Below are 12,237 nucleotides of genomic sequence, written 5' to 3' on the forward strand. Positions count from 1 at the left end.
CTGTATTAAATTTGTTAAGCATAATTTCCCTTTCATAAAACCATGCTGACTCTTCCTGATCATCTTGAGATTTTCTAAGTGCCCAGTTATAACCTCTTTAATGACAGAATCAAACACCTTCCCCATGACAGACGTCAAGCTAGCTGGCTATAGTTTCTTGTTTTCTGCCTCCCTCACCTTCTTGAATAAAGGAGTTATATTTGCTACTTTCCAGTCTGATGGAACCGATCCAGAATCTTTTGAATTTTGGAAAATGAACACCAACCCAACTACTACCTCATTAGCCGCCTCTTTTAAACCCAAGGATCAAGTTCATCTGGACCCGATGACTTGTCAGCTCCATCAGTTTGCTCAGTACCACTTCTCTAGTGATTTCAATATCACCAAGTTCCTCTCCCCCCTCCACCTCCTGATTTACAGCTATTACTGGAATGTTTCTTATTGTCTCTGTAGTGAGGAGAGAGCAAAATATTTGTTCATTTCATCTGATATTTCCTTCAAAATCTATTAACTTCCCATTCTCACTCTCTAGAGGACCAACACTCACTTTAAATATTCTTTTCCTGTTTAAATACCTGTTGAAATTCTTTACATTTCTAGTTAGCTTTCTCTCGAGCTCTATTTTTTTTGTCCTTAATTTTTTAGTTATTCTCTGCTGTTCTTTATATTCTGACCAATCATCTGACCTGCCACTCACCTTCGTGCAGTTATATGCTTTTTCCTTAAGTTTGATGCTTTCCCGAACATATTTTGTTAATCATGGGGGTTTTCTTCATTGCAAGAATATACTTATTCTGAGTATTCTGAATTACCCCCTTAAATGTCTGCCACTTCTTTTCTATTCATTTTACCCCCCTAGCTAGCTTAGCTTTAATGTCCACATAGTTGCCCTTATTTAAGTTTAAAATACTAGTCTTAGAACTCCTCTTCCTTTCTAACTGGAAGTAAAGTTCAATTACATTGTGGTCTCTTCTACTTGGGGGATGTCTTGTCTTCACTCTAAGGTTGTCTAATCCTGTCATATTACACAATACTAATCTAGTATAAATTGCTCTCTGGTTGGTTCCAAAGCGTACTGTTCAAATAAATAACCTTGAAAGCATTCTATGAACTCCTCATCCCAGCTACTACTGCCAATAAGATTTTTCCAGGTTATATGTAGATTAAAGTCACCTATGATTATTGCCATCCCTTTATCACAAACACCCAGTATTTCTTCTTGTATACTTTGTCCTACATTGTGGTCTTTGTAAGGGGGCCAGTAGACCACTGCCACGAGTCACTTCTTTCCCCTACTGTTCTTCTTCTTCACCGAAAACAATCTACATCCAGATCCTTTTATAAAATCATTTATGGGATGTGAGCATCGGTGGCTGGGTCAGCATTTATTGCCCATCACTATCCCTCCATTTCAGAGGGGCATTTGAAAGTCAACCACATTGCTATGGATCTGGAGTCACACGTGGGCCAGACCAGGTATGATGGCAGATAAAGGACATTTGTGAACCAGATGGGTTTTTACAACAATTGACAATGGTTTCATGGTCACCCAGTTTTTATTGAGTTCAAATTCACAATCTGCTGTGGTGGGATTTAAATCCAGTAAATGATTACTAATCGAGTGACAGTACCATTTGCCAGCACCTCCCCTTGGACAAAGGTAATCTCTTAACTATTGCACAAATGCCATCCTTGATTAACAGCGCTACCACTCCACCTCCACCTTGTTTTCTATTCTTCATGAATGTCATATAGCCCTCAATATTCAGGACCCAATCCTTGCCATTCTGCAGCATGTCCATAATGGCTGTCAGATCATATTTATTGACAATGTGCGCTTTTAATTTCTTTACTTTGTTATGAATGCTGCGTGCATTCAGATATGGAGTTTTTTGTTTGTCTTTTTGTTACCTTTGCACCTTTGTAACAACTAGTCTTGATTCTTTGTGCATTCTTACATCTTTTCTCTCTGTTCTTCATGCCATTCTCCTACCCTCATTTCCCATTTTACTATTTTCCTCTCTGATATACCACATATTTCCACATTTAATCCCTTGTACCCTCTGTTATGCTTAAAATCCTCTCTACATCCCCAGTTATGCAGTTCGCAACGACACTGGTCACAGTATGGTTCAGGTATAAATCATCTCAATGGTACAGCCTCCACTTTCCCCAGTACAGGAGCCAGTGCCCCACAAAGTGGAACACACTCTTTCCACACCAGTCTTTGAGCTTTATGTTCACCTCTCTAATTTGTATGTACGTTATGCCAATTTGCACATGGCTCTGGTAATAATCATAGACGTTACAATATGGAAAGAGGCCATTTGAACCATTTGTGCCTGTACTGGCTCTTTGAAAGAGTAATCCGGATTTGACCAACACTCCAATTTTTGGTTTGTAAACCTGCAAGTTACTCCCCCTCGAGTATCTTTTTGATTTCCTTAGAGCAGGGAAGGTGGGGGGGGGATTCTCATCGAGGTGTACAAAATTGAAGGATATAGATGGAATAGATTGGAAGAACCTTTTTCTTTTGTAGAGGGGCATAGACCCAAGGTAAGGAGCAGGAGCTTTCATAGGGACTTTCACCCAGAGGGTGGTGGGAATTTGGAACTCACTGCCTGAAAGGGTGGCAGAGATGGGGACACTGACACATTTAAGAAGCATTTAGATGAGCACTTGAAACACCATAGCGTACGAGACTACAGACCAAGTGCTGGAAATGGGATTAGAATAGAAAGGTGTTTGACCGCACAACCAATAAGAAAACTCCAGGAGAAAAAAAGGGCTGCTGAGTTTCCTTTCCACTTCTGTAAGAATGCCACCAGATTTAAGAGACAAATATTGACCAGGAACTGTGAACGGGAAGTAGTGGAAAGAATCTCCACTCCAGCTGCACTCAAAGTAGGTTAGCTCGCTCACCTAATTTATTCCATGTTTTAATAAAAGCAAAATAGACATGTATTTTGTGTATGCACAACCACAAAGAGCCTCTTTCTGTGCTGTAAAACTCTATGACTCTATCTCTTCACTACCCTGACAATTATTTATGAAATTGGCATTCACCACATTTTTTGGCAAAGGTTCCAGATCCTAACAATAGAGACCAAAAAAAATTAAATTACTCAGCAAATCTGGCGGCATCTGTGGAGGAGAAACAGAGTTGATGTTTCAAGTCCGTATGACTTTGCTTCAGATTTACAGCATCCACCGTATTTTGCTTTTATTAAAACATGGAATAAACTTGGTGAGCTAGCTAACCTATTTTGAGTGCAGCTGGAGTGATGGAGATCCTTTTCATTATTTCCTGTTCACACAATTCCTGGTCAACATTTGTCTCTTAGGTCTGGTGGCATTCCTTATGGAAGTGGAAAGGAAACCCAACAGCCCTTTTTTCTTCTTTGTCCTCTTCCTTTAATGTGAAGCTGCTGACCGAGAAGATAGATGGAAGACTTGGTCGGTGACTGCATACTGGAGGGTGTACGAGTGTGGTATGGGTCGCTTTTGGTTGTGAGTATATGTTCCCTCAGCGGGAAAGTTTTGGCCATCACTCAGCACTTCCCACAGTCTTGGCATTGGGAGACTGAACGACAAGCACACACCTGTAGTGTTGCGTTGCCAGCTGCCTGTGATCTTTTACTCGACGGCCATCATGAAATGATGCTGCATATAGTTGTGGCAGGCTGGATAAGGTGGTGATGTATAAATTGGGGAAGTGAACGTGTGACTACGTGACTGCTAAACCTCAGTGCCATAAGTCTCACCCCACTCAAATGGGAAATGATGCATAGCCTGCTGTTACCTCACCACACTGCAGAATTGGAATAAGGACATAGCAAAATAACAAAACTGCTGTTTTTGTTTCATGCACTGTTATTGTGATGGTATTATTTTTTCAGTTATCTTTTTCATGTTCATGGTCTTGCCGGTTTGCCCACTTGTTTTCTCTTCTGATCTTGCTGTTTCTGTTATGTTTCCAATGTACATTACAATATTTTTTGCTCATTGTTAGTTGAGGATTGTGATAGTTTTTACAGAACATCATAATATAGTTGGGAGAGAGATTTCAGATAATCGCTTCACATACTCACTTTGTGACCAAAGCCTGTGATGAGGAACATTTGATACGGGAGTCAGCTATTCAGTCCCTCCAGCCTGTTCAGATATTAAATCAGACGCTGGTTGATCTGTATCTTAATTACATTTTTGTGGTTTAGTTCCAAACCCCCTAATACCTTTGCCTCCCAGCCTCAATGCCTTTACGGGGATAAGAGATTCTGATTTCATTTGCTCTTTGTGTGAACAAGTGTTCCCTGACATCTTGCCTGAACTGCCTAGCTCTAATTATAAGGTCGTACCTCCTTGCTCAGGACTTCCCTGCTGAAGAAAATAGCTTCCCCACCATACATACCCTCTCTGAGCAAATTTCATCTTCTCCAAGTACAAGAACTCCTCCTCCAACAACGAGGAGAACAGTGCCACCAGAAAGCTCGGGAAAGCCATCCTTGAGAAATTCCACACCTGCCCGCATTGCAGCCCATTCTTCACCCCCAGCTCCTCCAATCGTGCAAATCTCCTCTCCAGAAACAGATTCTTCATCTCTTTTACCCCCTTCTCCTCCCATCGCCGGAATCTCGCATCACCCTCGACCCTGCTCTCAACTTTAATTGCTGTCAAAATTGCCCCCAAATCTTCAGCGTGGCTACCACTACTGGATTCCTGGAATACTTCCCCTGAGTGAGCTGCAGAAGCCCCATTGCTAGAGCCCGCAGCCCTGACCCCTTACAAGTCTCCACCTCCATCTGCACCCAGAGCCTCGGTCTCCTTACTCCAGGCCCGCTCTTGTGGTGGTGCAAAAAATTCAGAAGAGCCAAGCCTCTTGACTGCCACCCCCTTTGGAGCACCACCTTCCTTATCCTTGCAACCTTCCCTGCCCACACAAACTGTGAGACTAGCCAATCCACCTTTGGAAAAAATGCCTATGGCAAACAGACTGGTAGACACTGGAACAAAAACCGAAACAGTGGCAAAATATTAATTTTGACTGCCTGCACTCACCCAGCCAAAGACCAAGAAAGGCTATCCCATCTTCCCAAATTTTCCTTCACCTTTCCCACCAGGCTAGTGAAATTTAGCTTGCGGAGTTGCGCCCAGTCCTGCGACCTGCAACCACAAATACCTAAAGTATGCCAACTGCGTCTCATTCATCCGCACACAAGCTATCGGATCCTTGCATAAAAATTTAACCCAAGTCACACACTTTTCCAGTACAGCAACCAAATAACTCCACTCCACTCTGTCAAATGCCTACTCCACATCTAACACCACCACCACCCCTAACTCCCTCCCCTCTGCTGGACAAAGCACCACATTTAGTAGCCGTCGCACATTTGATTGAAGCTGCATGCCCTTGATGAACCCTGACTGATCCCCCCCCCCCCCCAATCTTCGGGAGACACTTCTCTAGCCTCACTGCCAACACCTTCGCCAATATCTTGGCATCCACATTCAGTAGAGAAATGGACTTGTATGATCCACACGCTACTGGATCCTTCTTTTTAAGTAACAATGAAATAGATGTCTGCCTCATTGTCTCCGGCTACCCTCTTTCCACCATCAGCAGTGTCAACTTGTCCTTAAACTTCTCATCGAACTCCACCGGGAACCCATCCGGCCCTGGTGCCTTAGCTGACAGCATCTTCCTTATCGTTGCCTTCACTTCCTCCACCCCCAATGGCTTTGCTAACCTGGCCATCACTTCCACCTCCAGCCATTCCAGTTGCTCCAGAAACTCCCTCATCTCTGACTAATCTCCAGCGGCTCCGACATATATAAACTCCGATAAAAGTCCTCAAACACCCTATTCACCTACTCTGGAGCCATCACAACCCCACCACATTCCATCTCTAATCTGCACAATTCTCCTCACCGCTGCCTGCCAACGGAGCTGGCCTGCCAGCAATCGACTGGCCTTCTCACCATACTCGTGCACAATCCCCTGTGCTCGCCTCAGATGCTGAACCGCCCTTCCCAGAGACAGGAGGTCAAACTTCGATTGCAATTCCTTCCTCCTCAGCAATAACTCTGGATCCTCTGCATATCTTCCGTCCAGCTCCAAAATCTCCTCTACCAGCTGCTGCCGCTGCTCCTGAGCCTCCCTATCCACCTTCACTTTAAATGCGATGACCTCCCCCCTCACCACCACCTTCAATGCTTCCCAAAGCACAAACGATGAGACCTCCCCATTCCAGTTGAACTCCACATACTCCTCCAACACCTTCCCCATCTTGCTGCAAAAATTTGGGTCTGCCAACAAGCCCACATCTAGCCGCTGGACTGGATCCTCCTCTTAAGACCACACCCACCCAGTGCGGAGCATGGTCCGCCTTCTTTAACCCAGTCAGCAGCGCCTTCCCTATCTCAAAAAAGTCAATCCTGGATTTGGATTTTTGTTTATTGTCATGTGTACCGATTGTACAGTGAAAAGTATTTTTCTGCGAGCAGCTCAATAGATAATTTAAGTACACGAAAAGGAAATAAAAGAAAATACATAGTAGGGCAACACAAGGTACACAATGTAACTACATAACACCGGCATCGGGTGAAGCATACAGGGGTGTAGTGTTAATGAGGTCAGTCCATAAAAGGGTCATTTTAGGAGTCTGGTAACAGCAGGGAAGAAGCAGGTTTGTGTGATGGATTGGCTGTGTACACGACTCTCTGAAGTTTCTTGCGGTCTTGGTTTTCCTCGTGTACACCTTATGTAACGGTGATAAGAACGAATATTCCCTGACCCATGGGTGTAGAAACCCTCCTATCTCCTTCATAAACCCAGCTAACATCTCTGCCCCCCCCCCCCCACACACACACCCCAATCGACCAGTGAGCGTGGCCAGGACCTGTGCATCCTTGTGTCCAGCACCATATTCTAATCCCCCTCCAATATCAACTGGTGAGTATCCTGGTCCGGTATGGCAGCTAAAATCTTCCTCATGAAGCCAGCATCGTCCCACTTTGGGCATGCATGCTAACCAACACCATTAACCTCCCCTCCAACGTACCCGTCATTAACACGTACCTACCCCTGGTCTGCCATTACCTTCTCCATCTAGAACCTCACCTGTTTACCCACCAGTATAGCCACCCGCTGCCCCCAACTATCAAAGCCAGAATGGAACACTTGGCTCACCAAGCCCTTCCTCAGCCTCACCTGGTCCTTTACCCTCAGGTGGGTCTCCTGGAACAGCAGCATGTCTGCTTTCAGGCCCTTTTAAATGCAGAAAACTTGCACTCTCTTCACCAGTCCCCCCAACTCTCATACGTTCCATGTCACCACTCTGACCGGGGGTCTCTCACCTCAACACCGCCCTTCCTTCCCACCATGACCATCCTTCTTGGCTCCGCTTCGGGGCCAGGACCCAGCCCCCGCCCTAGTCATTGTTGCATCCCCCCTTCCCAGCAACCCCTCGACCACTTCCTCTTGAAAACACCTCACCATGTATCGTCCTCATCTCCCCACCACCATTCACTCCTTCCTGGCTCATCAAAACCTGACCACACTGATTTCACCTTGCTCCCGCTCACTAGCCAATAATACGTTTGCTAGCATGGTGGCCCCTGCCAGAGCCCCCTCTCCCACATCGTAAACGAAACCAGACCAGTCCAATGCCCCCCCCCCCATCCCTCCAAAACACCCCAACACAAACCCCCATTACATCAAAAACAAAGTTAAGCATAACATCTGTACAAGAAAACAAAAGAGAAACAACAAAAAACTCAGTCAAAAACCATCAAAAGTCCAAATTCAGTCCAGTCTCAGGACTTCTGCCTTCAAAAACACCTCCACCTTCGCTGTCGCCTTGGAATAATAGTCTCTGCCATTGTGTGTAACTGACAATATTGAATTCTTTACCCATCAGTCTGGCCTCAATAAAACTCGAGATGGATTTATAGGTATAGTATTATTTATTTTTAACCAACTTGCAAGGCTGACTCGCTCCACAGAGATTCAGAACACACAAGCGGTCTCCTGGAGCTCCAGAACCAAGTGCAATCGGAGACAAATAAATCTTTACAAATCTCATTCAAATGGCATCAAGTTTCACAACAAGATTCCCATAGGTCATCCGATACACCTCCTGACCTGGCCATATATCCTGATTGGCTCACTTTGCATTCCTTAACCCTGGGCCTCTTGTTGCCCAGCATCCTTTTCCCCATCCTTGCCATGCTTTCTGAATCCCTTTGTCCTTTGTTTGTGAACTCACTACTATCAGACTGGCTCACATCTACATTATTGTAACTAATATTTGAACTAACTATTTTATATCACATTCGTTTATTCAATTCCTCATTCACTCCTTTTATCATTTCATGATAACCTATCGGTCCAATCCGTAGCTACGGCCCCTCATCTAAGAAGATTCGTCGTTGCTTTTCCAATTCCTGTTGCAGCACCCCGTCATCCACTGTACCCTCGTGGATCCTAACAGCCAAGATTCTAGGGGCGTCAATCTGTTCCAGTGCACCCTGCATTTTACCCATCATGCATTTAAGGATGGCCAGGCCCACAAAGATGCAGCCGAGTGCCACTGCTAAATACATGGCCATATTTATCAACCAGTCCTTCCAACCTCCGAATCCCCAGTTACCCCAAGCAGCTTATCATACTGTGAGTGGGAATTATCCCAAGGAAGGGGAAGGCAAATAGCCGGTGGGGCTGAACCCGGATCGTAAGGAAGAGTGACTTGCTCGGGCGGTGGCTTGGAGCGCTGACAATGAACCACCGTTTGGGGAGTGCCCCAAAGCGGTGAAACAGAAAATAACCGAGACACCGATGTGGGGTTCGGGTAGCAGACAACCCGTCCCTGACCATACAAGCGGTGGTAAATCTGGGAGAAGAGATTCATACTGCCCAGGTTTCCCTCATTCTGGGTCCTAAATGAATTAAGTATATCTCCTGGTAACCTACGTTCTAGTTGTACTCCCCTTCTCACGCTCCGTCCTCTCTCTAGTCCCCCTCTCTCTCTCCCAACCTCTTCCTACCCTCTCCTCACGGCCTGACTTTACCTTTATGGCACCAGTCTTAACACATCCAAAATCAAATTTCAAATTTACATGTACTCCAAAAACAAGGCAATGTCCATGCAATGTTCCCTTCCCATCGCCGGGACCGGTGCAATTGCTTCATGAGTCCTGCATTGTCCGTTAACCTGATGACCTTCCATGAGTCGATACCATGTCCTCGTATATGGGGGCAGCGAAGAACGTCACCTCTGCATAAGTGAAATGTCCTTGTAGTTTGGTTGGGGTTACAGATGTAGATAATATTTACCTTTTCTATTTCTGTCGCCGATGTCACTCCAAGCGAGGCGAGGCCGAAGATTACACAGGCGGTGTGTAGCCACCCCATCATGCTCCACACCTGTAAAACAGCACTGTGGCAGGGAGGCAGGTTAGTGACCGACCTTTTTACAGTGGTGGAGGTGGACCCAAACACTCTGTCCCTCCACTTTAACTGCAGTGGGGGTGGTAAGGAGAACTTGGAAGGGCCCCTCCCATCGTGGCTCCGACCCTTTCCGATTCCAATTTTTGACCATGACATAACTACCAGGCTGCACTGAAAGCAAGTTATGTAATGGGGACGGTGACGGGTGAGCCGTGCGGACCTGGCCATGAAGCTCCTTGAGGACATTAGTGAGGGCTAGAACATAGGTAGTCATTTCTTCAGTCATATGGTGAAACAGGGCAGTAGAGCGGAGCTGCTGATTGGCTGTTGCCGGGGAAATTTGCATACGTCTGTGTGCTCACCCTAACTTGAAGGTGTACCTCAGCAAGAGACCCTAGCTGTTCAAGTGAAGACAAGCATCCAGCAGGCGGCAGAAGAGCGGAGCTGCTGATTGGCTGTTGCCGGGGAAATTTGCATACCTCCGTGTGCTCATCTTAACTTGAAGGTGGTTTGTGGAAGAGCAGTTGTCAAGTGACACTTAAACCTGAAACACTTCTTCAGTGCTTCCCTCCCTACACCCTCCTCTAATCAAAAAAACAACAACCACTGTAAAGATCAAGAGGAAGGCTCAAGGGCAGGTAGAAGGCGAAAGAAGTTGAACCGTGACGTCACAGCCTGCGGGTAAGGGACTGGCTGGTGACTGGTAAGTAGTTTTTCTTTTATTTTCCCTCGGGTGTTATCGTGCGGGGCGCAGAGGTTGCTGAGTGAGTGCTTGCTGAGAAGGGGAGTGAATGATAGGTAAGCTCTTTCTTTTTCTTTTTTTATCTAGAGGGGATGGCAGGGAAGGTAGTGCAATGTTCCTCCTGCAGAATGTTTGAGGTGAGGGATGCCGTCAGTGTCCCTGCTGATTTCATCTGTGGGAAGTGCACCCATCTCCAGCTCCTCAGAAACCGCGTTAGGGAACTGGAGTTGGAGCTGGATGAACTTTGGATCATTCGGGAGGCAGAGGTGGTCATAGATAGAAGCTTCAGGGATGTAGTTACTCTGAAGAATCAAAATAGATGGGTGACGGTGAGAGGGGCTGGGAGGAAGCAGTCAGTGCAGGGATCCCTGTGGTCGTTCCCCTTAGTAACAAGTATACCGCTTTGGATACTGTTTGGGGGGGGGACTTACCAGGGGTAAGCCATGGGGTGCAGGTCTCTGGCACAGAGTCTGTCTCTGTTGCTCAGAAGGGAAGGGGGGAGAGGAGTAGAGCATTAGTCATTGGAGACTCCATAGTTAGGGGGATAGATTGGAGATTCTGTGGGAACGAGAGAGACTCTCTGTTGGTGTGTTGCTTCCCAGGTGCAAGGGTGCGGGATGTCTCGGATCGTGTTTTCGGGATCCTTAAAGGGGAAGGGAGCAGCCCTAAGTCGTGGTCCGCATAGGTACCAACGACATAGGTAGGAAAAGGGATAGGAATGTAAGGCAGGAATTCAGGGAGCTAGGGTGGAAACTTAGATCTAGGACAAACAGAGTTATTATCTCTGGGTTGTTACCCGTGCCACGTGATAGCGAGACGAGGAATGGAGAGAGAGGAGTTGAACACGTGGCTACAGGGATGGTGCAGGAAGGAGGGTTTCAGATTTCTGGATAATTGGGGCACATTCTGGGGTCGGTGGGACCTCTACAAACGGGATGGTCTACACCTGAACCAGAGGGGTACCAATATCCTGGGGGGGGGGGGGGGGGGGGGGGGGGGGAAATTTGCTAATGCTCTTCGGGAGGGTTTAAACTAGTTCAGCAGGGGCTTGGGAACCTGAATTGTAGCTCCAGTATACAGGAGGTTGAGAGTAGTGAGGTCATGAGTAAGGTTTCAAAGTTGCAGGAGTGTACCGGCAGGCAGGAAGGTGGTTTAAAGTGTGCCTTCTTCAATGCCATGAGCATCCGGAATAAGGTGGATGAACTTGCAGCATGGGTTGGTACCTGGGACTTCGATGTTGTGGCCATTTTGGAGACATGGATAGAGCAGGGACAGGAACGGTTGTTGCAGGTGCCGGGGTTTAGATATTTCAGTAAGCTCAGGGAAGGTGGTAAAAGAGGGGGAGGGATGGCATTGTTAGTCAAGGACAGTATTACGATGGCAGAAAGGACGTTTGATGAGGACTCGTCTACTGAGGTAGTATGGGCTGAGGTTAGAAACGGGAAAGGAGAGGTCACCCTGTTAGGGGTTTTCTGTAAACCTCTGAAAAGTTCCAGAGATGTAGAGGAAAGGATTGCAAAGATGATTCTGGATAGGAGCGAAAGCAACAGGGTAGTTGTTATGGGGGACTTTAACTTTCCACATATTGACTGGAAACTCTATAGTTCGAGTACTTTAGATGGCTCTGCTTTTGTCCAATGTGTGCAGGAGGGGATCCTGACACAGAATGTAGATAGGCCAACGAGAGGCGAGGCCATATTGGATTTGGTGCTGGCTAATGAACCAGGACAGGTGTTAGATTTGGAGGTAGGTGAGCACTTTGGTGATAGTGACCACAATTCGATTAAGTTTACTATAGTGATGGAAAGGGAGAGGTATATACCGCAGGGCAAGAGTTATATCTGGGGGAAAGGCAGTTATGATGCGATGAGGCAAGACGTAGGATGCATCGGATGGAGAGGAAAACTGCAGGGGATGGGCACAATGGAAATGTGGAGCTTGTTCAAGGAACAGGTACTACGTGTCCTTGATAAGTAGGTACCTGTCAGGCAGGGAGGAAGTGGTCGAGCATGGGAACCGTGGTTTACTAAAGCAGTCAAAACACTTG

General features: G+C 46.4%; 1 protein-coding gene across 3 annotated transcripts in view; it reads left to right on the forward strand.

Annotated features, from left to right (window-relative positions):
• LOC140426612 (uncharacterized protein C1orf21-like) overlaps positions 1–12,237 on the forward strand; it is a 288,021-nt gene that overhangs the window by 4,361 nt on the left and 271,423 nt on the right. Inside the window, exon 2 of one of the 3 annotated variants that reach the window (XM_072511601.1) lies at positions 3,345–3,510. The exons of the other annotated variants lie outside the window; for them this stretch is intronic. The gene's annotated coding sequence lies outside the window, so the exon portion shown is untranslated. The remainder of the gene's footprint in view (positions 1–3,344; positions 3,511–12,237) is intronic. 3 annotated transcript variants of the gene reach the window in all.

This window comes from Scyliorhinus torazame, chromosome 7 (assembly GCF_047496885.1).
Source record: "Scyliorhinus torazame isolate Kashiwa2021f chromosome 7, sScyTor2.1, whole genome shotgun sequence".
NCBI classification, from domain to species: domain Eukaryota; kingdom Metazoa; phylum Chordata; class Chondrichthyes; order Carcharhiniformes; family Scyliorhinidae; genus Scyliorhinus; species Scyliorhinus torazame.